The sequence below is a fragment of the Anser anser genome, assembly GCF_964211835.1.
Source record: "Anser anser genome assembly, contig: HAP1_SCAFFOLD_236, whole genome shotgun sequence".
Taxonomy (NCBI): Eukaryota; Metazoa; Chordata; class Aves; order Anseriformes; family Anatidae; genus Anser; species Anser anser.
Window position 1 is genome coordinate 32,520 of NW_028153530.1, and position 26,381 is coordinate 58,900.

Consider the following 26,381-nt stretch of genomic DNA (forward strand, 5'->3'; position numbering starts at 1 on the left):
ATCTGGGTGGGGTGGGGTCCAGTTCATGGGGGGGGGTTGGGAGCTGCTTGTGGACAGTTGGGGTCTGCATCCGGGTGTGGTTGGGGCCTGCTTGTAGACTTCTGCAGCCTGCGTCTGGTGTTTGGGGGCTTTTCTGTAGCGTTTGGGGCTTGCATTTTGGCTTTGGGATGTGTCTTGAGCTTCTGGGGCCTAGCTGTAGTGCTTGGGGCCTGCGTCTGGGGCTTTTCTGTAGCATTTTGGTCACGTGTTTGTGATTTGGGGTGTGTATCCAGGGTTTTGCCTTTTTTGTAGTTTTCAGCTATGTGTCAGTTTCTTTGTCAGTTGCCTGGGGTTAGGGGCAGTTTGGGGTTTGGATCATTAGTCAGTGTCATTAGCGTTGGGGGGTTGATATGAAGGGTTAGGGTTGTGGTTAGAGTTGTTAGGGTTAAAGGGAATAAGGATTTTAGGGTAAGGGGATCAAGGTTGTGGGAATAAAAATGTTTTTGCACAGAGTTACATCGTTTAGAGGGAAGGAAGGTGGTACTGAGATATGCGTGCAGTGATAAGAAAGCTTCACAGACAACCTTGTAAAATGCAGACAACCAGAATCCTTAGAGCAATTGGGTGGAAATCACGGTGTAAGAAACATTACCACCTCAAAGAGGAAAACAGTCAAGAAAAAAAGAAAATTGACTTGTAACAGGCCAGCAGCTGTGTATTTTCTGTGAAGAACCAGATAGATTGTGAACCTGGATTACCCGGTCAATTGGGAAACTGGGGAGGGTCCTGGTCACCGAGAGGGAAAAAAAAAATTTATATAAACTGTGTTAAACTGTATAAACTAGTACGTGGCTTGTGGGACACCTGCCATTGCACTCGTGAATAAAAATGCTACCTCACTGAGATCCTTGCCTGAGCCTATGTTATTAGTACAAAAATTATTATTAGCAAAAAACGCCCAGTGCCGGAAGACTACATCTCCCGGCATGCTCTGGGAAAACAATATGGCCTCCCGGAAGTCCAGTGCCGGAAAACTACATCTCCCGGCATGCTCTGGGAAAACAACATGGCTTCCCGGAAGCCCAGTGCCCCCGAGTACTACATCTCCCGGCATGCCCTGGGAAAACAATATGGCCTCCCGGAAGTCCAGTGCCGGAAAACTACATAGCCCGGCATGCTCTGGGAAACCAATATGGCGTCCCGGAAGCCCAGTGCCGGAAGACTACATCTCCCAGCATGTTCTAGGAAAAAAACATGGCCTCCCGGAAGCCCAGTGTCCGAGAACTACATCTCCCGGCATGCTCTGGGAAAACAATATGGCCTCCCGGAAGTCCAGTGCCGGAAAACTACATCTCCCGGCATGCTCTGGGAAAACAACATGGCCTCCCGGAAGCCCAGTGCCCTCGAGTACTACATACCCCGGCATGCTCTGGGAAACCAATATGGCCTCCCGGAAGCCCAGTGCCGGAAGACTACATCTCCCGGCATTCCCCGGACTCCCAATATGGCTGCCCGGTAAGCGGCTTCTCGAGAACTGCACCTCCCGACATGCTCTGGGAAGGCAACATGGCCTCCCGGAAACCCAGTTCCCAAGAACTACATTTCCCAGCACTCCCCGGAAAATTGAGCCTCGCAGTTTGCCGTAGGACGCCACGTTTTTTGCTCTGTTACATTCCCCGTTCCATTTTGTGTTTATGGAGGTTTTCCCGCCGTTTTGGGGTTTTCCCCTCAATTTCGGGTTTTCACCTCTCCATTTCAGGGTTCTTCCCCACAATTTTCGGTTCCTTTCCCTAATTTGGTGCTTCGCCCCCCCAGTTTTGGGGTTCCCCCTCCATTTTGGGGATTCCCCCCCCCCTTCCAATCCCCCCACAATTTTGGGGTCCCCCACCATCTTTTTTAGGCCTGCCACCCTAATATTAAGGTTCTTTCCCCCAATGTTGGGGTTCTCACCACATTTTTGAGGTTCCATCCCTTAATTTGGGGCTTCACTCCCCGACATCTGGGGCTTTAACCCCAATTTTGAGGGTCCCCCCGAATTTTGGGGATTCCTCCCCAGTTCTTGGGGGGTCCACATTCAATTCTGGAATTTCACGCTTCCATTTTAAGTGTTCTTCCCCCCAATTTGGGGGTTCACCCACCCAATCTTGGGGGTTCCTCCCCTAATTTGGGGGGACCTGACCACTTTTGGGGGTCCCCCCCAATTTTAGAGTCCCCCACCCTCCTTTTTTCGGGTTTCCCCCAATATTAATAGTTCTTCTGCCCAATTTTGGGGGACCCCACAACTTTGAGGTTCCTTCCCCTAACTTGGGGCTTCAACCCTTCAATTTTGGGGGTCTCCCACCCTCTTAATTTGGCCTTCCGCCCTAATATTAGGCCTAACCCCTAACCCTACGGCACCCACGCATCTAACCCTAACCCCCACCCCAAAAAACTCTAGAAACCCTAACCCTAAAAACCCTTTCAGCCCTAACCCAATAAAATTTACCACACTAAAGCCCTGAAGACCTACGCCTAAAACCCCTAACCCTAAAAATTAAGACCCTCTAAACCCTAACCCAAAAAATTAAGACTCTCAAGGCCCTAACCCTGGAGCCCCTAACCTTAAAAACAAACAAAAATTGAGACCTTAAACCCCTAACCCTAAATACCTTACCATAAATAAAACCCTATGACCCTAACCCCTAAAAACCCTATCTACACTAAAACCCCAAAAAACTTTAAAACCTTAACACACTAACCCCCAGACCCTAACCCTTTAACTCCAACCCTAACAACCTTAAAATCCTAACCCTAAACCCTGGAAACCCTAACCCTGAAACCCAACCCTAGTGCCTTAGCCCTGAAACCTTAAAACCCTAACACCTTGTTAAAAACACTCTGTAACTAATAACATAGGCTCAGGCAAGGATCTCAGTGAGGTAGCATTTTTATTCACGAGTGCAATGGCAGGTGTCCCACAAGCCACGTACTAGTTTATACAGTTTAACACAGTTTATATAAATTTTTTTTTTCCCTCTCGGTGACCAGGACCCTCCCCAGTTTCCCAATTGACCGGGTAATCCAGGTTCACAATCTATCTGGTTCTTCACAGAAAATACACAGCTGCTGGCCTGTTACAAGTCAATTTTCTTTTTTTCTTGACTGTTTTCCTCTTTGAGGTGGTAATGTTTCTTACACCGTGATTTCCACCCAATTGCTCTAAGGATTCTGGTTGTCTGCATTTTACAAGGTTGTCTGTGAAGCTTTCTTATCACTGCACGCATATCTCAGTACCACCTTCCTTCCCTCTAAACGATGTAACTCTGTGCAAAAACATTTTTATTCCCACAACCTTGATCCCCTTACCCTAAAATCCTTATTCCCTTTAACCCTAACAACTCTAACCACAACCCTAACCCTTCATATCAACCCCCCAACGCTAATGACACTGACTAATGATCCAAACCCCAAACTGCCCCTAACCCCAGGCAACTGACAAAGAAACTGACACATAGCTGAAAACTACAAAAAAGGCAAAACCCTGGATACACACCCCAAATCACAAACACGTGACCAAAATGCTACAGAAAAGCCCCAGACGCAGGCCCCAAGCACTACAGCTAGGCCCCAGAAGCTCAAGACACATCCCAAAGCCAAAATGCAAGCCCCAAACGCTACAGAAAAGCCCCCAAACACCAGACGCAGGCTGCAGAAGTCTACAAGCAGGCCCCAACCACACCCGGATGCAGACCCCAACTGTCCACAAGCAGCTCCCAACCCCCCCCCCATGAACTGGACCCCACCCCACCCAGATGCAGGCCCCAGCCCCAGCCCCCACGCCCCAGACTCTGGCCCCAAAGGTGTACAACCAGCTCCCAAATGTCCCCCTCAAAGGGAGGCTCCAAAGCCCGCCAGAAGACCCTAGAGTGTACAAGCAGCTCCCAACCCCCCCAGCACAGGCCCCAACCCCCCCCCAGACACAGGCCCCAAAGGTGTCCAAGCAACTCCCCACCCTCCCCAGAGGCACACCCCAAAGGTGTACAAACAGCCCCAACCCCCCAAGACCCAGACCCCTACAGTGTACAAGCAGCTCCCACCCCCCCCCGCAAGGCAGGCCCTAACAGTGTACAAGCAGCTCCCATCCCCCCCAGACGCAGGCCCCACCAAAGGTGTACAAGCAGGCCCCTACAGTATACAAGCAGCTCACAACCACCCCCCCCAGAGGCAGGCCCCAACCCCCTCCAGATGCAAGCCCCAAAGGTGTACAAGCAGCTCCCAACCCCCTCCAGATGCAGATCCCTACATTGTACAAGCAGCTCCCAACACCTGCCCCCAAACGCAAGCCCATACTGTGTACAAGCAGCTCCCAACCCTCACAGATACAGATCCCTACATTGTAGGAGCAGCTTCCAACCCCCCCAGATGCAGGCCCTGACCCCCCCCCCAGCCACAGTCCCCAAAGGTGTACAAGCAACTCCCAACCCCCCCCCCCAGATGCAAGCCCCAAAGGTGTACAAGCAGCTCCACACCCCCCCAAGACACTGGCCCCAAAAGCCTAAATATATGCCAAGAAAGTATTAATGCAAGTGCCAAATGCTACAGACAGGCCCAAAAGCACAGGCCCCAGATGCTCGAGGCCGAGATGTAACTTGGCTTTCTGAATTACTGGAAAGCGGCTTTCATTCTCAGCGAGGTGTGCGCAGGCTAGACAGGATGGGGCTTCAGGCACCTCTTCACCTGTGGAAACACGCTGCCATCAGGCACTGCCATGCCAGACAAGCTTTTTCTGTTAAAACACCCTTCTCAGATGCCCTGTGGCATTCTAGTGACCTGCTTAGCTCCGATTCTAAAGACTAACGTCACAGCCCACCTTGCCTGTGGCACCTGATGAACAGAAGAGAAAGCAACCATACCGTTTGGAAACCGTCACTGCACGTGCTGCTCCTTGATGCTCTGTAACCTCTTCTCAAATCCTCAGCCACTTCTGTGTAGAGCCTGCCATGACACCTGAAAAGCAAAATGGATACCCTTCGCAGTCACCTTGCGCAACTTGGCCATTCCGCTCCAACCCCACTCACGACCAGCCTGCCCTTCTCGTGCTGCTCTTCAGAGTGCAGCTTGGCCCCTCTGAGTCTGTGCAAGGCACCTGCGAAAGAAAAAGAAAAGCATAGGCCGCGGCAGCATCCAAAGCCACAGCACAGCTAGGACAGGTACTCTCATCTGCTCCCTTACTCTGCCAACTCACCTGCCCTCGAGGCAGATGCTTCCATCTGCTCTCTTAAGCTCTTATATTTTAACATTGTATGTGGTTTGGTTTTTTAAGTTAAACGAGTTTAATTTAGAAAGTTATACATGTACTTAAACATCATGAATTATATATATTATGCAAGTAAATATTATTCAAATAGCATAAGCATGCGTGAGACATTAAAACGAGTTTGTTTTGGGGGCGAAAAAGAAGATGCTTTCAAACACTTGTCTCTGCTTGTTTTTAAGGTGTAAAAAGATGGTTCCTGCATCCAAGAGATTTACCATACACCGTTCTTCCAACGTTCTCACAATATCACTGAAAAGAATTTGCAGATTTCACAGGTGGAAAGATCAACAAGGTATATTTACCGCTGTAATGCAACTTTGTCATCATGTAATGGGACATCCCCCAATGCTGAAAGTTGTTAATATTTTCAGACAATAATTGTATCACAGTATCACGGTATCACAGATTTCTAGGTTGGAAGAGACCTCAAGATCATCGAGTCCAACCTCCGACCTAACACTAAGTACTCCACTAAACCATATCGCTAAGCTCTACATCTAAACGTCTTTTAAAGACCTCCAGGGATGGTGACTCCACCACCTCCCTGGGCAGCCCATTCCAATGCTTAATAGCCCTTTCGGTAAAGAAGTACTTCCTAACATCCAACCTAAAACTCCCCTGTCGCAACTTTCGCCCATTCCATTGTAGACCAACGACTGTGGCTTATTCTTTCTCTTAATATCAGTAAAGTTCCTGCTTGACAAGAAGCATATACTTTCCTCTGAGAAGGCTAATTCTTCAGAAAACAGTTCTCTGCAACTTCTAGTATTAAACGTTGCTTATGGGAAGACTTATTTTTAGTGAATCAAGAGATATATTCATATAATTCCAGTCTCTGTTTTTTGGAAGTGTTTTTCTCTGCCTAGTCCACGAAGTACTCTGATATAATTTTTCTATCTTCTTGGTCTCTCTTTAGGAGGTAAAATATCCTGAGTATTTGGACCTCCGAGACTACATGTCTCAATCAAGTGGAGAACCACTCATCTACGCCTTATATGAGGTGCTGGTGCATCATGGTATCAACTGTCACTCAGGACACTATGTATGCTACATGAAGGTAGAAGTCAACATCATTTCTAACAGGGTAAAGGTTGTGCTGGCAAACCAGTTAAAGTGTTACTAGTAGTACTGTTTCTAGGAAAAAAGACTTTCTGAAATAATCCCAAACTTGAAAATGGGATCTTGTATAAAATCTTAAGCTGTGATTGATTCTGCTTAAGAGAGGCCACACGTGTACCTACTGACAAGCTAGGTGATAAGTGTTTTTGTACACTTATAAGTGGTCATTTTGTAAAGAGACTGCTGGAAAATCTGAACAGTGCTGCTGCAGAACTCTGAATGGGGGGATAGCAACTGTCTTAACTGATCTGGAATCTTGAGTTTACTTTTCAGTGGACAGGAGGAGAGTCTCTCAAGGCAAACAGAGAGAGAAATAACACCCGATACTCATGTCAACATAAATTTATGCTCAGAGTGTAGGTGTAGGAACAGCATCGGTATGTATATGGAACATCGGGAGAGGAAACTAGATCGGTATTTACAGCTTTTCTACTTCCTTGTCAGGGAGACGTTATCTCCAAATTAGAAATTGATGTATTTTGAATAAGAGGTGGTGGATCGGATTTATTCTTACTAGTGTTAATATTTGCTCTTGCAGAGTACCTAATATCTGATAATGCATCAATCAATCGTCAAAAATAAACTTAAAAATGTGTAAGGCTTATCTCGTTGGTCGATACAAAGACCAAGGTCTTTTCTCCTTTCTCTTTCAAGTCTAAGTTTGTGGTTTAAGTTATAATAAGGAAAAAAGCAGTAGTTGAGGTAATCAGGTTAAAGATTATAGATGGAGAGGAACTTGGCGTTAGATACTAAAAACAGGATGGCAGTTAGCCTTGCCTTAGAAAAATTAAAATGGTTGACTAAACTTTTTTTTCCCAAAACGTTGTGCTGACCAGCCAATTTGAATTTGGCGGTATTAAAGCTGTCTGCAATAAGTTTTTCTGTTTTGGATTGTAGCTAGTTCCTCTAGGTGCTCCCGCAGAATAGTATTTTTACTATACCTATATATACTTTATATATTTACTATACCTATATATACCTAATGCCTTTCTTAGAAACAAACAAACAAAATCTCTTTTTAAATATAACTTTCTTGCAGTTGTTACTGATGGACTTGCTCCGCCACAAAGGATTCTTTTTCCACCTGAGAAGATACGTATGGATTGGCAAGAAACACAAAGTGTTGGAGTTGGCCTGTACAATCTTGGCAACACACGCTTTCTTAATGCTACTCTACAGTGTTTGACCTACACCCCCCCACTTGCCAATTACATGCTTTCTCTTGAGCACAGCCAGTCATGTGAGTACTTTCTAACAGTATTTTAAATCTGTTGGATAGCTCTGAAGGTGAAAGAACAGCAGTGATTCTGTGAGACAAAGTTACTTGCCTGATTTTACCTGTAGAAGCTGGCTTTGAGCATTGTATTAGCAGTGGGCTCAGAATAGCATATGGAGTGCGTTTAATGCACCATGTGGTTTTTTTGTTTGTTTGTTTGTTTTTTTAAAAGGATCTTTTCTTGCTTCATGGGAATAATGAAGTGCATTGGACAGTAATGCATTTAATGAACATTTGGCATTTGGGCTATTTGGGCTTCCTGCTGCTAGAAAGGCAATAAAATTTAGGATGTTGGCATCATAGGTCTTTAGTCTTCACAGCCTAGGTTCCATAATGCACTACAATAAATGGTCTGTTCGTTGTTGAACCAATTAAAAAAAAAAAGAAGCAAACAAAAACAAAACCTAGAAAGCAATATGAGCTGTTATGAACATGACTAGATTTTTTTGTGGGACTGTATTAAAATCTAGACTGATTTTGTCCTAAATAAAATGTTGTACTATAAACTAAATGTTGTACTAAACGTGTATGCTTTTTAGGCTGGTATCTTTGTATCGATACCTAGAAATTTAACTGTTTTCTTCCTGTATATAGAAATTGTTTCAGTTAAGAATCCTGTTGAAAAAAGGAGGGCAGAAGTACTATTACATACATTACTTTAGTTTTTCCTTTCTCCCAAAGGACTCGTAGCTCTGTATCATGAAGCTCACCTGACAGCACTGTGCTGAAAATAACCCACATTCTCTTAATGCTGTATCATCAATGTCAAATATTCTTTCCTCATATATTTTGCAGCCTGTGGAGTTCACATTCCTGTCAGCCTTCACAAACGTGACTTTGCAGTAGTCTTTTAGATTTCTCATCACAAAATGCACTTGAACACAAGCTTAATGGATATTTTTATTCTATAAAGTTGTGTGAAATGAAATGTTACGAGACTGTTGGGACAAGGAGAGTGGATACTGTATCTATAGTTTAAATGTTACTTATATGTTTGTTTGTAGTTATGTCTGTTTCGCTAGACTGGGATGCTTTCTTCTTTCACTCTTCAGGTCGTGAACAAGATTTTTGCATGATGTGCACGATGGAGACTCACATTAACCAGGCCCTGCGTTGCACTGTTGATGCCATCGAGCCTACGCGTGTTATCAATAACCTCAGTCGTAAGTGGCTTCAGATGTGTTTCTTTTTCAGTATCTTGTAATCTTCAAATAATTATTTGATGTGTATAAATGGTTTTAACACTGTAAAGAAGAGAGATTTTAGAAATACGAGAATTATTTCATTTTTAAATGAGGTAAATACTATCATCTTCTTATTTAGGAATAGGACAACATTTCCGTTTTGGCAGTCAAGAAGACGCACACGAGTTCTTGCGCTATACTGTCGATGCTATGCAGGAAGCGTGCTTGAATGGAAGCACCAAGTCAGCATAAACAAATTCACTTTTATACGTTCTCTAGCACCTTGTAGTCCTTTATTTACTATCAAAACTGAAAGTCTACGTCATCCTTGGTTTTCATAAAACTCTTTGAAGAGTTAACTGTGTGCCTTAAATCTTCTGAGGTCTGATTATAATTTATTTCCAGATTGGACAGATCTTCTCAAGCTACCACCATCATTCATCAAATATTTGGAGGATTTCTAAGATCAAGAGGTACTTTAAAAAATATTCCTGTCCTTAGAACTGATCTGTGTCTTTTGTCGGTAGTAAAGCAGTCTGCAGTTTGTCTAAAGTAGTATCTATCGACAACTTGAATTTGGACAGTTAGTCTCCTCCACGTATTGTTAAGCATTTATATTTTGCTTCCACTGAAGTGCTTGAATTGCAAAGCAGTTTCGGATACGTATGAGGCATTTCTTGATATCACTTTGGATATAAAGGTAGGATGTTTTGTAAATATAATTCATGATGTTTAAGTACATGTATAACTTTCTAAATTAAACTTGTTTAACTTAAAAAACCAAACCACATACAATGTTAAAATATAAGAGCTTGGTGGTGGTTAGAAAGTGGATTGGACTTTGTCCTTCTGTGGAACCCCTGTAAATAGTCTCCGCATAAGGAGACAGCTCCACGTAAGGACACAGTTCAAGAGCTGTGCAAGACGCTGCTTAGTGAGCCAGCACAGGCTGCTAACATTAATTACCACAGAGCCAGCTCACATTCTCAACTCACAGGAACCTGCTGCTGCCTTCCACTCCAAATCATTCTCCATAGCTCCTTGCTTCAGCTCACCACTACTACAAAATGAAGCAACAACAACAACAACAACAACAACAACAAAGCTGCGTCTCCTTATTTCTAAATGAAGTTAAAAGATAACTTATGCTCTAAGTCATGCAATACATAAAACTAATATCTAGTATTAAGACATAATTAGTAATAATCTTACCCGCTACATTTGTAGCAATTCTCTCCATCCAGCTCTTCAGGTTTCACAAATAGTTCTAGAGCTCTGGTAACAGATGAAACCGCCTAGAGGAGCGAGAGAGAAGAGCGTAAAGTCACTGTAAATTCAAAATTCCAGAGATGCACTAGGAGTTTATAAGAGAATCTGACTAATACATACGTAAGCGATCTACTATGAGCACTGTGAAGAAGGAGGCAGGAAGAGCATGCTCAGCGTTTACCTTACCTGGAAGTCATTTTACTTTGAAACAAATCATTTTCCAGTAACGCAGACAGCATCTATAGTGTGCTTTGTCATCAATACTGGGAACAAATCCAGCAGTCTAACAATTAGATGTATATTGAGGTAGAACAACAAAGAAGTATGCAAAGAAGAAATGCTGTTCTGAATAATAGCCAAAATATTCATAGCCACTGTATTTGTTCTCCCCACATAGCTGAAAAAACAACACTTGAAACATATTTTTCAAAACATATTTTAATATCCAGCAGACTGTTCAGTCATCAAGCATTTAAAGACTGTTTTAAATAATCTCTAGATTAATCTAAAAGGAATCCCATAAACTGCAGCCGCTTACCTTTAATATACTCGCTGGATGCGATGGAGCTGTATTTCTTGCTTTCACCTGCACTGGAAGGCTTCCCTTCCTTGTGAGGTTGTTTACTGCCCTCACTTCTGCATTGCTCTCATAAAGAGCCATCTGGAGGATGGCATTCTTCCTTCTTCTCCCGGGTTTTCTTCTGGAAACGAGGACCTAAGTATTCCAAGAAGCCTTTCACTTTCCTGATGTTTCTCCTTTTTCTTCTTTTTGTTACGCTTGCGATTGGCATTGTCAAAGTGGAGCGCAGAGAAATACAAATCATAAAGTCTGAAAGAAACATGCAAGTTAAAAAGAGAAAAAAAGATGTGGCACTTGTTGCATATAGGAAACTTTATTTATTTTACCCCAGGGGATGATTTGCCGCATGTCAGCGATTTTGTGGTACTTTGTGCACATGTAACTTCCTTTAGATGCAGCAAACTTAAGCCCTCAGATTGAAGGACCATAGGTCCTGGTTGGTACACAGATCATTAACAATGGTTAGCTCTGGAATATATGCAAGTAAAAAAAAAAAATGTTTTAACCTAATCCAGAATGGTGTGCAGATGTGATTCAAACTACGTGGTCCAAAGCTAGTGCTCTGACACAATTCAGCAATATCTTTCCTGTCTTCACTGATCAACCTAATAATCCCCAGTCATGATCCCCAGCCAGATTATGCTATCTAAATAACTTAGAAACTATGAAAAACTGGCACCACTGGGGATGCCAGTCGTGCCAGTGCAATCTCTGGACTCACTGCAGTGCATCCCCAGTGGTGCCACTGCCCTCTCTGGACTCACTGCACTGCATCCGCAGTGGTGCCAGTGCACTCTGCAGACTCACTGCAGTACATCCCCGGTGGTTCCAGTGCACTCTCTGGACTCACTGCACTGCATCCCCAGTGGTGCCAGTGCACTCCCTGGACTCACTGCAGTGCATCCCCAGTGGTGCCAGTGCAGTCTCTGGACTCACTGCACTGCATCACCAGTGGTGCCAGTGCACTGCCTGCACTCACTGCACTGCATCCTCAGTGGTGCCAGTGCACTCTCTGGACTCACTGCACTGCATCTTCAGTGGTGCCAGTGCAGTCTCTGGAGTCACTGCAGTACATCCCCGGTGGTTCCAGTGCACTCTCTGGACTCACTGCACTGCATCCCCAGTGGTGCCAGTGCACTCTCTGGACTCACTGCACTGCATCCCCAGTGGTGCCAGTGCACTCTCTGGACTCACTGCACTGCATCCCCAGTGGTGCCAGTGCACTCTCTGGATTCACTGCAGTGCATCCGAAGTGGTGCCAGTGCACTCTCTGGAGTCACTGCAGTGCATCCCCAGTGGTGCTAGTGCACTCTCTGGACTCACTGCAGTGCATCACCAGTGTTGCCAGTGCACTCTCTGGACTCACTGCAGTGCATCCCCAGTGGTGCCAGTGCACTCTGTGGACTCACTGCACTGCATCCCCAGTGGTGCCAGTGCACTCTCTGGACTCACTGCACTGCATCCCCAGTGGTGCCAGTGCACTCTGTGGACTCACTGCACTGCATCCCAAGTAGTGCCAGTGCACTCTCTGGACTCACTGCACTGCATCCCCAGTGGTGCCAGTGCACTCTCTGGAGTCACTGCAGTGCATCCCCAATGGTGCCAGTGCACTCTCTGGACTCACTGCAGTGCATCCCCAGTGGTGCCAGCGCACTCTCTGGACTCACTGCCCTGCATCCCCATGGTGCCAGTGCACTCTCTGGACTCACTGCACTACATACCCAAGGTGCCAGTTCACTCTCTGGACTCACTGCACTGCATCCCCAGTGGTGCCAGTGCACTCTCTGGACTCACTGCACTGCATCCCCAGTGGTGCCAGTCCAGAGAGTGCACTGTCACCGCTGGGGATTCACTGCAGTGAGTGCAGAGAGGGCACTGGCACCACTGGGAATGCAGTGCAGTGACTCCAGAGGGTGCGCTGGCACCACTGGGGACTGTTTTGCAAAGAAAAGCGTTTTATTGTTGCTATTCACAGCTTCCATTATTCACAGGTTTTTGAATGCTAACATTGCTCAGGAAAAGATCTGATATTTGTAGGGGTACCGTCATTCCTAGTTATTTGTTTTTACATTGTCCTTGCATTTATTACCATATAATTTCAAGTCTAAGTTTGTGGTTTAAGTTATAATAAGGAAAAAAGCAGTAGTTGAGGTAATCAGGTTAAAGATTATAGATGAGAGGAACTTGGCGTTAGATACTAAAAACAGGATGGCAGTTAGCCTTGCCTTAGAAAAATTAAAATGGTTGACTAAACTTTTTTTCCCAAAACGTTGTGTTGACCAGCCAATTTGAATTTGGCGGTATTAAAGCTGTCTGCAATAAGTTTTTCTGTTTTGGATTGTAGCTAGTTCCTCTAGGTGCTCCCGCAGAATAGTATTTTTACTATACCTATATATACTTTATATATTTACTATACCTATATATACCTAATGCCTTTCTTAGAAACAAACAAAATCTCTTTTTAAATATAACTTTCTTGCAGTTGTTAATTATGGAATTGCTCCGCCACAAAGGATTCTTTTTCCACCTGAGAAGATATGTATGGATTGGCAAGAAACACAAAGTGTTGGAGTTGGCCTGTACAATCTTGGCAACACACGTTTTCTTAATGCTACTCTACAGTGTTTGACCTACACCCCCCCACTTGCCAATTACATGCTTTATCTTGAGCACAGCCAGTCATGTGAGTACTTTCTAACAGTATTTTAAATCTGTTGGATAGCTCTGAAGGTGAAAGAACAGCAGTGATTCTGTGAGACAAAGTTACTTGCCTGATTTTACCTGTGGAAGCTGGCTTTGAGCATTGTATTAGCAGTGGGCTCAGAATAGCATATGGAGTGCGTTTAATGCACCATGTGTGTTTTTTGTTTGTTTTTTTAAAAGGATCTTTTCTTGCTTCATGGGAATAATGAAGTGCATTGGACAGGAATGCATTTAATGAACATTTGGCATTTGGGCTATTTGGGCTTCCTGCTGCTAGAAAGGCAATAAAATTTAGGATGTTGGCATCATAGGTCTTTAGTCTTCACAGCCTAGGTTCCATAATGCACTACAATAAATGGTCTGTTCGTTGTTGAACCAATTAAAAAAACCAAACAAACAAACAAAAAAACCTAGAAAGCAATATGAGCTGTTATGAACATGACTAGATTTTTTTGTGGGACTGTATTAAAATCTAGACTGATTTTGTTCTAAATAAAATGTTGTACTATAAACTAAATGTTGTACTAAACGTGTATGCTTTTTAGGCTGGTATCTTTGTATCGATACCTAGAAATTTAACTGTTTTCTTCCTGTATATAGAAATTGTTTCAGTTAAGAATCCTGTTGAAAAAAGGAGGGCAGAAGTACTATTACATACATTACTTTAGTTTTTCCTTTCTCCCAAAGGACTCGTAGCTCTGTATCATGAAGCTCACCTGACAGCACTGTGCTGAAAATAACCCACATTCTCTTAATGCTGTATCATCAATGTCAAATATTCTTTCCTCATATATTTTGCAGCCTGTGGAGTTCACATTCCTGTCAGCCTTCACAAACGTGACTTTGCAGTAGTCTTTTAGATTTCTCATCACAAAATGCACTTGAACACAAGCTTAATGGATATTTTTATTCTATAAAGTTGTGTGAAATGAAATGTTACGAGACTGTTGGGACAAGGAGAGTGGATACTGTATCTATAGTTTAAATGTTACTTATATGTTTGTTTGTAGTTATGTCTGTTTCGCTAGACTGGGATGCTTTCTTCTTTCACTCTTCAGGTCGTGAACAAGATTTTTGCATGATGTGCACGATGGAGACTCACATTAACCAGGCCCTGCGTTGCACTGTTGATGCCATCGAGCCTACGCGTGTTATCAATAACCTCAGTCGTAAGTGGCTTCAGATGTGTTTCTTTTTCAGTATCTTGTAATCTTCAAATAATTATTTGATGTGTATAAATGGTTTTAACACTATAAAGAAGAGAGATTTTAGAAATACGAGAATTATTTCATTTTTAAATGAGGTAAATACTATCATCTTCTTATTTAGCAATAGGACAACATTTCCGTTTTGGCAGTCAAGAAGACGCACACGAGTTCTTGCGCTATACTGTCGATGCTATGCAGGAAGCGTGCTTGAATGGAAGCACCAAGTCAGCATAAACAAATTCACTTTTATACGTTCTCTAGCACCTTGTAGTCCTTTATTTACTATCAAAACTGAAAGTCTACGTCATCCTTGGTTTTCATAAAACTCTTTGAAGAGTTAACTGTGTGCCTTAAATCTTCTGAGGTCTGATTATAATTTATTTCCAGATTGGACAGATCTTCTCAAGCTACCACCATCATTCATCAAATATTTGGAGGATTTCTAAGATCAAGAGGTACTTTTAAAAATATTCCTGTCCTTAGAACTGATCTGTGTCTTTTGTCGGTAGTAAAGCAGTCTGCAGCTTGTCTAAAGTAGTATCTATCGACAACTTGAATTTGGACAGTTAGTCTCCTCCACGTATTGTTAAGCATTTATATTTTGCTTCCACTGAAGTGCTTGAATTGCAAAGCAGTTTCGGATACATATGAGGCATTTCTTGATATCACTTTGGATATAAAGGTAGGATGTTTTGTAAATATAATTCATGATGTTTAAGTACATGTATAACTTTCTAAATTAAACTTGTTTAACTTAAAAAACCAAACCACATACAATGTTAAAATATAAGAGCTTAAGAGAGCAGATGGAAGCATCTGCCTCGAGGGCAGGTGAGTTGGCAGAGTAAGGGAGCAGATGAGAGTACCTGTCCTAGCTGTGCTGTGGCTTTGGATGCTGCCGCGGCCTATGCTTTTCTTTTTCTTTCGCAGGTGCCTTGCACAGACTCAGAGGGGCCAAGCTGCACTCTGAAGAGCAGCACGAGAAGGGCAGGCTGGTCGTGAGTGGGGTTGGAGCGGAATGGCCAAGTTGCGCAAGGTGACTGCGAAGGGTATCCATTTTGCTTTTCAGGTGTCATGGCAGGCTCTACACAGAAGTGGCTGAGGATTTGAGAAGAGGTTACAGAGCATCAAGGAGCAGCACGTGCAGTGACGGTTTCCAAACGGTATGGTTGCTTTCTCTTCTGTTCATCAGGTGCCACAGGCAAGGTGGGCTGTGACGTTAGTCTTTAGAATCGGAGCTAAGCAGGTCACTAGAATGCCACAGGGCATCTGAGAAGGGTGTTTTAACAGAAAAAGCTTGTCTGGCATGGCAGTGCCTGATGGCAGTGTTTTTCCACAGGTGAAGAGGTGCCTGAAGCCCCATCCTGTCTAGCCTGCGCACACCTCGCTGAGAATGAAAGCCGCTTTCCAGTAATTCAGAAAGCCAAGTTACATCTCGGCCTCGAGCATCTGGGGCCTGTGCTTTTGGGCCTGTCTGTAGCATTTGGCACTTGCATTAATACTTTCTTGGCATATATTTAGGCTTTTGGGGCCAGTGACTTGGGGGGGTGTGGAGCTGCTTGTACACCTTTGGGGCTTGCATCTGGGGGGGGGGGTTGGGAGTTGCTTGTACACCTTTGGGGACTGTGGCTGGGGGGGGGTCAGGGCCTGCATCTGGGGGGGTTGGAAGCTGCTCCTACAATGTAGGGATCTGTATCTGTGGGGGTTGGGAGCTGCTTGTACACAGTATGGGCTTGCGTTTGGGGGCAGGTGTTGGGAGCTGCTTGTACAATGTAGGGATCTGCATCTGGAGGGGGTTGGGAGCTGCTTGTACACCTTTGGGGCTTGCATCTGGAGGGGGTTGGGGCCTGCCTCTGGGGGGGGTGGTTGTGAGCTGCTTGTATACTGTAGGGGCCTGCTTGTACACCTTTGGTGGGGCCTGCGTCTGGGGGGGGGGTGGGAGCTGCTTGTACACTGTTAGGGCCTGCCTTGCGGGGGGGGGTGGGAGCTGCTTGTACACTGTAGGGGTCTGGGTCTTGGGGGGTTGGGGCTGTTTGTACACCTTTGGGGTGTGCCTCTGGGGAGGGTGGGGAGTTGCTTGGACACCTTTGGGGCCTGTGTCTGGGGGGGGTTGGGGCCTGTGCTGGGGGGGTTGGGAGCTGCTTGTACACTCTAGGGTCTTCTGGCGGGCTTTGGAGCCTCCCTTTGAGGGGGACATTTGGGAGCTGGTTGTACACCTTTGGGGCCAGAGTCTGGGGCGTGGGGGCTGGGGCTGGGGCCTGCATCTGGGTGGGGTGGGGTCCAGTTCATGGGGGGGGGTTGGGAGCTGCTTGTGGACAGTTGGGGTCTGCATCCGGGTGTGGTTGGGGCCTGCTTGTAGACTTCTGCAGCCTGCGTCTGGTGTTTGGGGGCTTTTCTGTAGCGTTTGGGGCTTGCATTTTGGCTTTGGGATGTGTCTTGAGCTTCTGGGGCCTAGCTGTAGTGCTTGGGGCCTGCGTCTGGGGCTTTTCTGTAGCATTTTGGTCACGTGTTTGTGATTTGGGGTGTGTATCCAGGGTTTTGCCTTTTTTGTAGTTTTCAGCTATGTGTCAGTTTCTTTGTCAGTTGCCTGGGGTTAGGGGCAGTTTGGGGTTTGGATCATTAGTCAGTGTCATTAGCGTTGGGGGGTTGATATGAAGGGTTAGGGTTGTGGTTAGAGTTGTTAGGGTTAAAGGGAATAAGGATTTTAGGGTAAGGGGATCAAGGTTGTGGGAATAAAAATGTTTTTGCACAGAGTTACATCGTTTAGAGGGAAGGAAGGTGGTACTGAGATATGCGTGCAGTGATAAGAAAGCTTCACAGACAACCTTGTAAAATGCAGACAACCAGAATCCTTAGAGCAATTGGGTGGAAATCACGGTGTAAGAAACATTACCACCTCAAAGAGGAAAACAGTCAAGAAAAAAAGAAAATTGACTTGTAACAGGCCAGCAGCTGTGTATTTTCTGTGAAGAACCAGATAGATTGTGAACCTGGATTACCCGGTCAATTGGGAAACTGGGGAGGGTCCTGGTCACCGAGAGGGAAAAAAAAAATTTATATAAACTGTGTTAAACTGTATAAACTAGTACGTGGCTTGTGGGACACCTGCCATTGCACTCGTGAATAAAAATGCTACCTCACTGAGATCCTTGCCTGAGCCTATGTTATTAGTACAAAAATTATTATTAGCAAAAAACGCCCAGTGCCGGAAGACTACATCTCCCGGCATGCTCTGGGAAAACAATATGGCCTCCCGGAAGTCCAGTGCCGGAAAACTACATCTCCCGGCATGCTCTGGGAAAACAACATGGCTTCCCGGAAGCCCAGTGCCCCCGAGTACTACATCTCCCGGCATGCCCTGGGAAAACAATATGGCCTCCCGGAAGTCCAGTGCCGGAAAACTACATATCCCGGCATGCTCTGGGAAACCAATATGGCCTCCCGGAAGTCCAGTGCCGGAAGACTACATCTCCCAGCATGTTCTAGGAAAAAAACATGGCCTCCCGGAAGCTCAGTGTCCGAGAACTACATCTCCCGGCATGCTCTGGGAAAACAATATGGCCTCCCGGAAGTCCAGTGCCGGAAAACTACATCTCCCGGCATGCTCTGGGAAAACAACATGGCCTCCCGGAAGCCCAGTGCCCTCGAGTACTACATACCCCGGCATGCTCTGGGAAACCAATATGGCCTCCCGGAAGCCCAGTGCCGGAAGACTACATCTCCCGGCATTCCCCGGACTCCCAATATGGCTGCCCGGTAAGCGGCTTCTCGAGAACTGCACCTCCCGACATGCTCTGGGAAGGCAACATGGCCTCCCGGAAACCCAGTTCCCAAGAACTACATTTCCCAGCACTCCCCGGAAAATTGAGCCTCGCAGTTTGCCGTAGGACGCCACGTTTTTTGCTCTGTTACATTCCCCGTTCCATTTTGTGTTTATGGAGGTTTTCCCGCCGTTTTGGGGTTTTCCCCTCAATTTCGGGTTTTCACCTCTCCATTTCAGGGTTCTTCCCCACAATTTTCGGTTCCTTTCCCTAATTTGGTGCTTCGCCCCCCCAGTTTTGGGGTTCCCCCTCCATTTTGGGGATTCCCCCCCCCCTTCCAATCCCCCCACAATTTTGGGGTCCCCCACCATCTTTTTTAGGCCTGCCACCCTAATATTAAGGTTCTTTCCCCCAATGTTGGGGTTCTCACCACATTTTTGAGGTTCCATCCCTTAATTTGGGGCTTCACTCCCCGACATCTGGGGCTTTAACCCCAATTTTGAGGGTCCCCCCGAATTTTGGGGATTCCTCCCCAGTTCTTGGGGGGTCCACATTCAATTCTGGAATTTCACGCTTCCATTTTAAGTGTTCTTCCCCCCAATTTGGGGGTTCACCCACCCAATCTTGGGGGTTCCTCCCCTAATTTGGGGGGACCTGACCACTTTTGGGGGTCCCCCCCAATTTTAGAGTCCCCCACCCTCCTTTTTTCGGGTTTCCCCCAATATTAATAGTTCTTCTGCCCAATTTTGGGGGACCCCACAACTTTGAGGTTCCTTCCCCTAACTTGGGGCTTCAACCCTTCAATTTTGGGGGTCTCCCACCCTCTTAATTTGGCCTTCCGCCCTAATATTAGGCCTAACCCCTAACCCTACGGCACCCACGCATCTAACCCTAACCCCCACCCCAAAAAACTCTAGAAACCCTAACCCTAAAAACCCTTTCAGCCCTAACCCAATAAAATTTACCACACTAAAGCCCTGAAGACCTACGCCTAAAACCCCTAACCCTAAAAATTAAGACCCTCTAAACCCTAACCCAAAAAATTAAGACTCTCAAGGCCCTAACCCTGGAGCCCCTAACCTTAAAAACAAACAAAAATTGAGACCTTAAACCCCTAACCCTAAATACCTTACCATAAATAAAACCCTATGACCCTAACCCCTAAAAACCCTATCTACACTAAAACCCCAAAAAACTTTAAAACCTTAACACACTAACCCCCAGACCCTAACCCTTTAACTCCAACCCTAACAACCTTAAAATCCTAACCCTAAACCCTGGAAACCCTAACCCTGAAACCCAACCCTAGTGCCTTAGCCCTGAAACCTTAAAACCCTAACACCTTGTTAAAAACACTCTGTAACTAATAACATAGGCTCAGGCAAGGATCTCAGTGAGGTAGCATTTTTATTCACGAGTGCAATGGCAGGTGTCCCACAAGCCACGTACTAGTTTATACAGTTTAACACAGTTTATATAAATTTTTTTTTTCCCTCTCGGTGACCAGGACCCTCCCCAGTTTCCCAATTGACCGGGTAATCCAGGTTCACAATCTATCTGGTTCTTCACAGAAAATACACAGCTGCTGGCCTGTTACAAGTCAATTTTCTTTTTTTCTTGACTGTTTTCCTCTTTGAGGTGGTAATGTTTCTTACACCGTGATTTCCACCCAATTGCTCTAAGGATTCTGGTTGTCTGCATTTTACAAGGTTGTCTGTGAAGCTTTCTTATCACTGCACGCATATCTCAGTACCACCTTCCTTCCCTCTAAACGATGTAACTCTGTGCAAAAACATTTTTATTCCCACAACCTTGATCCCCTTACCCTAAAATCCTTATTCCCTTTAACCCTAACAACTCTAACCACAACCCTAACCCTTCATATCAACCCCCCAACGCTAATGACACTGACTAATGATCCAAACCCCAAACTGCCCCTAACCCCAGGCAACTGACAAAGAAACTGACACATAGCTGAAAACTACAAAAAAGGCAAAACCCTGGATACACACCCCAAATCACAAACACGTGACCAAAATGCTACAGAAAAGCCCCAGACGCAGGCCCCAAGCACTACAGCTAGGCCCCAGAAGCTCAAGACACATCCCAAAGCCAAAATGCAAGCCCCAAACGCTACAGAAAAGCCCCCAAACACCAGACGCAGGCTGCAGAAGTCTACAAGCAGGCCCCAACCACACCCGGATGCAGACCCCAACTGTCCACAAGCAGCTCCCAACCCCCCCCCATGAACTGGACCCCACCCCACCCAGATGCAGGCCCCAGCCCCAGCCCCCACGCCCCAGACTCTGGCCCCAAAGGTGTACAACCAGCTCCCAAATGTCCCCCTCAAAGGGAGGCTCCAAAGCCCGCCAGAAGACCCTAGAGTGTACAAGCAGCTCCCAACCCCCCCAGCACAGGCCCCAACCCCCCCCCAGACACAGGCCCCAAAGGTGTCCAAGCAACTCCCCACCCTCCCCAGAGGCACACCCCAAAGGTGTACAAACAGCCCCAACCCCCCAAGACCCAGACCCCTACAGTGTACAAGCAGCTCCCACCCCCCCCCCGCAAGGCAGGCCCTAACAGTGTACAAGCAGCTCCCATCCCCCCCAGACGCAGGCCCCACCAAAGGTGTACAAGCAGGCCCCTACAGTATACAAGCAGCTCACAACCACCCCCCCCAGAGGCAGGCCCCAACCCCCTCCAGATGCAAGCCCCAAAGGTGTACAAGCAGCTCCCAACCCCCTCCAGATGCAGATCCCTACATTGTACAAGCAGCTCCCAACACCTGCCCCCAAACGCAAGCCCATACTGTGTACAAGCAGCTCCCAACCCCCACAGATACAGATCCCTACATTGTAGGAGCAGCTTCCAACCCCCCCAGATGCAGGCCCTGACCCCCCCCCCAGCCACAGTCCCCAAAGGTGTACAAGCAACTCCCAACCCCCCCCCCCAGATGCAAGCCCCAAAGGTGTACAAGCAGCTCCACACCCCCCCAAGACACTGGCCCCAAAAGCCTAAATATATGCCAAGAAAGTATTAATGCAAGTGCCAAATACTACAGACAGGCCCAAAAGCACAGGCCCCAGATGCTCGAGGCCGAGATGTAACTTGGCTTTCTGAATTACTGGAAAGCGGCTTTCATTCTCAGCGAGGTGTGCGCAGGCTAGACAGGATGGGGCTTCAGGCACCTCTTCACCTGTGGAAACACGCTGCCATCAGGCACTGCCATGCCAGACAAGCTTTTTCTGTTAAAACACCCTTCTCAGATGCCCTGTGGCATTCTAGTGACCTGCTTAGCTCCGATTCTAAAGACTAACGTCACAGCCCACCTTGCCTGTGGCACCTGATGAACAGAAGAGAAAGCAACCATACCGTTTGGAAACCGTCACTGCACGTGCTGCTCCTTGATGCTCTGTAACCTCTTCTCAAATCCTCAGCCACTTCTGTGTAGAGCCTGCCATGACACCTGAAAAGCAAAATGGATACCCTTCGCAGTCACCTTGCGCAACTTGGCCATTCCGCTCCAACCCCACTCACGACCAGCCTGCCCTTCTCGTGCTGCTCTTCAGAGTGCAGCTTGGCCCCTCTGAGTCTGTGCAAGGCACCTGCGAAAGAAAAAGAAAAGCATAGGCCGCGGCAGCATCCAAAGCCACAGCACAGCTAGGACAGGTACTCTCATCTGCTCCCTTACTCTGCCAACTCACCTGCCCTCGAGGCAGATGCTTCCATCTGCTCTCTTAAGCTCTTATATTTTAACATTGTATGTGGTTTGGTTTTTTAAGTTAAACAAGTTTAATTTAGAAAGTTATACATGTACTTAAACATCATGAATTATATATATTATGCAAGTAAATATTATTCAAATAGCATAAGCATGCGTGAGACATTAAAACGAGTTTGTTTTGGGGGCGAAAAAGAAGATGCTTTCAAACACTTGTCTCTGCTTGTTTTTAAGGTGTAAAAAGATGGTTCCTGCATCCAAGAGATTTACCATACACCGTTCTTCCAACGTTCTCACAATATCACTGAAAAGAATTTGCAGATTTCACAGGTGGAAAGATCAACAAGGTATATTTACCGCTGTAATGCAACTTTGTCATCATGTAATGGGACATCCCCCAATGCTGAAAGTTGTTAATATTTTCAGACAATAATTGTATCACAGTATCACGGTATCACAGATTTCTAGGTTGGAAGAGACCTCAAGATCATCGAGTCCAACCTCCGACCTAACACTAAGTACTCCACTAAACCATATCGCTAAGCTCTACATCTAAACGTCTTTTAAAGACCTCCAGGGATGGTGACTCCACCACCTCCCTGGGCAGCCCATTCCAATGCTTAATAGCCCTTTCGGTAAAGAAGTACTTCCTAACATCCAACCTAAAACTCCCCTGTCGCAACTTTCGCCCATTCCATTGTAGACCAACGACTGTGGCTTATTCTTTCTCTTAATATCAGTAAAGTTCCTGCTTGACAAGAAGCATATACTTTCCTCTGAGAAGGCTAATTCTTCAGAAAACAGTTCTCTGCAACTTCTAGTATTAAACGTTGCTTATGGGAAGACTTATTTTTAGTGAATCAAGAGATATATTCATATAATTCCAGTCTCTGTTTTTTGGAAGTGTTTTTCTCTGCCTAGTCCACGAAGTACTCTGATATAATTTTTCTATCTTCTTGGTCTCTCTTTAGGAGGTAAAATATCCTGAGTATTTGGACCTCCGAGACTACATGTCTCAATCAAGTGGAGAACCACTCATCTACGCCTTATATGAGGTGCTGGTGCATCATGGTATCAACTGTCACTCAGGACACTATGTATGCTACATGAAGGTAGAAGTCAACATCATTTCTAACAGGGTAAAGGTTGTGCTGGCAAACCAGTTAAAGTGTTACTAGTAGTACTGTTTCTAGGAAAAAAGACTTTCTGAAATAATCCCAAACTTGAAAATGGGATCTTGTATAAAATCTTAAGCTGTGATTGATTCTGCTTAAGAGAGGCCACACGTGTACCTACTGACAAGCTAGGTGATAAGTGTTTTTGTACACTTATAAGTGGTCATTTTGTAAAGAGACTGCTGGAAAATCTGAACAGTGCTGCTGCAGAACTCTGAATGGGGGGATAGCAACTGTCTTAACTGATCTGGAATCTTGAGTTTACTTTTCAGTGGACAGGAGGAGAGTCTCTCAAGGCAAACAGAGAGAGAAATAACACCCGATACTCATGTCAACATAAATTTATGCTCAGAGTGTAGGTGTAGGAACAGCATCGGTATGTATATGGAACATCGGGAGAGGAAACTAGATCGGTATTTACAGCTTTTCTACTTCCTTGTCAGGGAGACGTTATCTCCAAATTAGAAATTGATGTATTTTGAATAAGAGGTGGTGGATCGGATTTATTCTTACTAGTGTTAATATTTGCTCTTGCAGAGTACCTAATATCTGATAATGCATCAATCAATCGTCAAAAATAAACTTAAAAATGTGTAAGGCTTATCTCGTTGGTCGATACAAAGACCAAGGTCTTTTCTCCTTTCTCTTTCAAGTCTAAGTTTGTGGTTTAAGTTATAATAAGGAAAAAAGCAGTAGTTGAGGTAATCAGGTTAAAGATTATAGATGGAGAGGAACTTGGCGTTAGATACTAAAAACAGGATGGCAGTTAGCCTTGCCTTAGAAAAATTAAAATGGTTGACTAAACTTTTTTTTCCCAAAACGTTGTGCTGACCAGCCAATTTGAATTTGGCGGTATTAAAGCTGTCTGCAATAAGTTTTTCTGTTTTGGATTGTAGCTAGTTCCTCTAGGTGCTCCCGCAGAATAGTATTTTTACTATACCTATATATACTTTATATATTTACTATACCTATATATACCTAATGCCTTTCTTAGAAACAAACAAACAAAATCTCTTTTTAAATATAACTTTCTTGCAGTTGTTACTGATGGACTTGCTCCGCCACAAAGGATTCTTTTTCCACCTGAGAAGATAAGTATGGATTGGCAAGAAACACAAAGTGTTGGAGTTGGCCTGTACAATCTTGGCAACACACGCTTTCTTAATGCTACTCTACAGTGTTTGACCTACACCCCCCCACTTGCCAATTACATGCTTTCTCTTGAGCACAGCCAGTCATGTGAGTACTTTCTAACAGTATTTTAAATCTGTTGGATAGCTCTGAAGGTGAAAGAACAGCAGTGATTCTGTGAGACAAAGTTACTTGCCTGATTTTACCTGTAGAAGCTGGCTTTGAGCATTGTATTAGCAGTGGGCTCAGAATAGCATATGGAGTGCGTTTAATGCACCATGTGGTTTTTTTGTTTGTTTGTTTGTTTGTTTTTTTAAAAGGATCTTTTCTTGCTTCATGGGAATAATGAAGTGCATTGGACAGTAATGCATTTAATGAACATTTGGCATTTGGGCTATTTGGGCTTCCTGCTGCTAGAAAGGCAATAAAATTTAGGATGTTGGCATCATAGGTCTTTAGTCTTCACAGCCTAGGTTCCATAATGCACTACAATAAATGGTCTGTTCGTTGTTGAACCAATTAAAAAAAAAAAGAAGCAAACAAAAACAAAACCTAGAAAGCAATATGAGCTGTTATGAACATGACTAGATTTTTTTGTGGGACTGTATTAAAATCTAGACTGATTTTGTCCTAAATAAAATGTTGTACTATAAACTAAATGTTGTACTAAACGTGTATGCTTTTTAGGCTGGTATCTTTGTATCGATACCTAGAAATTTAACTGTTTTCTTCCTGTATATAGAAATTGTTTCAGTTAAGAATCCTGTTGAAAAAAGGAGGGCAGAAGTACTATTACATACATTACTTTAGTTTTTCCTTTCTCCCAAAGGACTCGTAGCTCTGTATCATGAAGCTCACCTGACAGCACTGTGCTGAAAATAACCCACATTCTCTTAATGCTGTATCATCAATGTCAAATATTCTTTCCTCATATATTTTGCAGCCTGTGGAGTTCACATTCCTGTCAGCCTTCACAAACGTGACTTTGCAGTAGTCTTTTAGATTTCTCATCACAAAATGCACTTGAACACAAGCTTAATGGATATTTTTATTCTATAAAGTTGTGTGAAATGAAATGTTACGAGACTGTTGGGACAAGGAGAGTGGATACTGTATCTATAGTTTAAATGTTACTTATATGTTTGTTTGTAGTTATGTCTGTTTCGCTAGACTGGGATGCTTTCTTCTTTCACTCTTCAGGTCGTGAACAAGATTTTTGCATGATGTGCACGATGGAGACTCACATTAACCAGGCCCTGCGTTGCACTGTTGATGCCATCGAGCCTACGCGTGTTATCAATAACCTCAGTCGTAAGTGGCTTCAGATGTGTTTCTTTTTCAGTATCTTGTAATCTTCAAATAATTATTTGATGTGTATAAATGGTTTTAACACTATAAAGAAGAGAGATTTTAGAAATACGAGAATTATTTCATTTTTAAATGAGGTAAATACTATCATCTTCTTATTTAGCAATAGGACAACATTTCCATTTTGGCAGTCAAGAAGACGCACACGAGTTCTTGCGCTATACTGTCGATGCTATGCAGGAAGCGTGCTTGAATGGAAGCACCAAGTCAGCATAAACAAATTCACTTTTATACGTTCTCTAGCACCTTGTAGTCCTTTATTTACTATCAAAACTGAAAGTCTACGTCATCCTTGGTTTTCATAAAACTCTTTGAAGAGTTAACTGTGTGCCTTAAATCTTCTGAGGTCTGATTATAATTTATTTCCAGATTGGACAGATCTTCTCAAGCTACCACCATCATTCATCAAATATTTGGAGGATTTCTAAGATCAAGAGGTACTTTAAAAAATATTCCTGTCCTTAGAACTGATCTGTGTCTTTTGTCGGTAGTAAAGCAGTCTGCAGTTTGTCTAAAGTAGTATCTATCGACAACTTGAATTTGGACAGTTAGTCTCCTCCACGTATTGTTAAGCATTTATATTTTGCTTCCACTGAAGTGCTTGAATTGCA

General features: G+C 44.6%; 3 long non-coding RNA genes across 10 annotated transcripts in view; 2 read left to right on the plus strand and 1 right to left on the minus strand.

Annotated features, from left to right (window-relative positions):
• Positions 1-26,129, plus strand: part of LOC310891966 — a 30,109-nt gene extending 3,980 nt beyond the window's left edge. Inside the window, exons 3-12 of one of the 7 annotated variants that reach the window (XR_014577820.1) lie at positions 5,455-5,567; positions 6,192-6,332; positions 6,668-6,771; positions 7,434-7,634; positions 8,723-8,833; positions 9,260-9,327; positions 13,186-14,575; positions 15,002-15,069; positions 22,331-22,443; positions 23,068-26,129. This is a non-coding gene — a long non-coding RNA (uncharacterized lncRNA). Of the gene's footprint in view, positions 1-5,454; positions 5,568-6,191; positions 6,360-6,667; positions 6,772-7,433; positions 7,635-8,722; positions 8,834-9,259; positions 9,328-13,185; positions 14,576-15,001; positions 15,070-22,330; positions 22,444-23,067 lie in introns of all 7 variants that reach the window. The other 6 variants (XR_014577822.1, XR_014577823.1, XR_014577824.1 and 3 more) reach the window with 6 other exon arrangements.
• Positions 1,240-22,073, minus strand: LOC310891967. Of its 2 annotated transcripts, XR_014577826.1 has the most exons (5): positions 21,748-22,073; positions 21,501-21,571; positions 4,872-5,104; positions 4,608-4,695; positions 1,240-3,194 (listed from the first exon to the last, which is right to left on the minus strand). It is a non-coding gene; the product is annotated as an uncharacterized lncRNA (long non-coding RNA). The 2 variants fall into 2 exon arrangements; XR_014577827.1 differs by lacking the exon at positions 1,240-3,194 and having other exon boundaries at positions 4,462-4,695.
• On the plus strand, positions 15,452-20,929 carry LOC310891968. Its single transcript, XR_014577828.1, has 3 exons — positions 15,452-15,777; positions 15,954-16,041; positions 17,454-20,929. It is a non-coding gene; the product is annotated as an uncharacterized lncRNA (long non-coding RNA).
• Positions 26,130-26,381: the final 252 nt, after the last annotated feature.